Source organism: Coenobita brevimanus, chromosome 57 (genome assembly GCF_032717465.1).
Source record: "Coenobita brevimanus isolate Jiangsu-jjx chromosome 57, ASM3271746v2, whole genome shotgun sequence".
Lineage (NCBI taxonomy): Eukaryota > Metazoa > Arthropoda > Malacostraca > Decapoda > Coenobitidae > Coenobita > Coenobita brevimanus.
The window spans coordinates 57693469-57695735 of record NC_137010.1 but is presented as its reverse complement, the minus strand read 5'-3'; positions in this window follow the sequence as shown (position 1 = coordinate 57695735).

Sequence of the window (2267 nt, the reverse complement as noted above, 5' to 3'; positions counted from 1 at the left end):
GGATAATTACACAAGAGACCGAAGGGATTTCGAGATACAGAGGTGGGAAGCAAAAAATATTCATAAATATAAAATATACATTTTACTTCCCTAAGTGCTCCAAATACATCTTACGGTCGTACCCACTATTTGTTTAAGAGAACAGTTTTCACTAACTTTCCTTCCTGAAAGGGGCCATCATTCGAATCTGTTCACTGCCCTTCTTGCTACTATGGTTGATTTATCGGCTCCCAGGTGTCCCCCCACTTTAGTGGGACTAGAAACACCACTGGGCCACATGGCCATGGCCCCCCGCTCATAGGTGAATAAGTTGTATGAAATACGAGGGTGGCTGTGAAACACTGGGAAATATTCTGATTTCTTCTAAAAAGGTCACAGAAGTCACTGTAGGCCTCCGTGATAGCCATTTGGAAGCTCTGAAGGGTCATAACTCGGAAGGTTGGAAGCGACTGATGTCTGACTTGGCCCCCATGGCTCAAAAATCCTGGCTACGCCCCTGTAAGGGAGGAAATATATTTACAAAATTTAATATATGTGAACAACTGAACATCTAGGTAAAATATTTCTGCTTTCATTGCTTCACTGGCATGAAGAAACAAACATAGGAAAATAGACATTTTTGTGGTTATGTTTTCCGAGCGAACTAGCTAAACCTGTGGTGTATGTGTACGAAGGGTGCAGGGATTCCATACACCAAATTACACCATACACGTATATGAAGTACACGGAGGTGAAAAAAGCTGCAAACATGCGTGCGTAATACGGAGATTGTCATTGCGAGAATGGCCTCGTCATGCATGCACTCCGACTCGCACGCACTCTATCGGCGCTCGCAGGGCTCAGCTCATGCACCAACACCGTAGCGCTGGCCAGGCAGTATCTATAGCCAGTACAACGCTGTATGGCGCGCCGTGAATCGAATAAGCCATGATTTTTCTCCGTGTATGATCATAAATTCCGACCTTCCCCTCGCCGCGATTCACTTTGTAATGCTGGTCTCGACCTGGTCTCGAGCTAAAACTCCGAGACCAGAAGCTTCGAGACCAAGATCAAGACCACATCAAACTGGTCTCGAGACCGGTCTTGAGACCTACAACTCTGATCTATCTATCTATCTATCTATCTATCTATCTATCTATATATATATATATATATATATATATATATATATATATATATATATATATATATATATATATATATATATATATATATCCCTGAACCACACCCACTGGAAATACCCCCTAATTTAAACACACATGTGACCTTTTCTCAGCACACGTGTAATATCTCGTGAACTCAATGACTTGAAGACACTCACAGGCACTACTTGCTGACAATACAAGAATCCTTGAAAACTCGCAAACACCTCATCAAATAACCATAAATTATTGCTAGCCCCGACTGGGCCCTAACCTCAACCAACACAAACAATGATAAGTTTCAAAACACACAAAATTAAGCCTTAAGAATAACAGGATGCACCAAGACCAGACATAGGGATCAAGCAACAAGACTACTTCCAGCCACAGATCACACGAGCATGAAAATGAGAGGCGGCAGTTCATTGCTTCAGCCCCAGAACCATTCTACTCTTGTAACATCATGCTGCATCACCCCTGTAGATAATGAAACATGAAACTAACAACTGCCCAACACTACGCAGGATATCTCAGCAATATCCCCCTCTTCGACCCAGCACTGCAACTCACAAACACATACATAAACACCCCGCCAACACAGCCACCCCAATGCCAACACACAAACAGCATCCTTCATGAACCACCACCAACACACCCCTCAGAAACTACCCTACCCAGAGAGACACGAGAACTCCTAGCCAGATTACGATGCGGCCACCATTCTTCCACGATACAACACCAACACAAAATATAACTCTCAATCAGCATAACGCTCCTTCTCATCTTTTTGAAATTCACTTTTGTAGGTTATACATCAGGAACTCGACTGACTCTCATGTATTGTTTACTTCTGACATGATAACGGAAATTTTCTCGAAGACAATGATTAGATGGATGTGTAGTGCGCCCTTGAATGCGAGGCCGGGGTGGGGGTGGGGGGCTGGAATTGCTATTTGAAGAATTGAGAGGAAGAATGGGATTTTAATATTGCTGTTGTGATGAGGAGGGGTAGACTGAGATTGTTGGGCATGTGGATAGGATGGAGGATGACAAGTGGGTGTGCAAGGTGAGAAGTGTGAACGTTGAGGTTAGGGTTGCGAGAGGCAGACCAAAAAAGACAAGAGA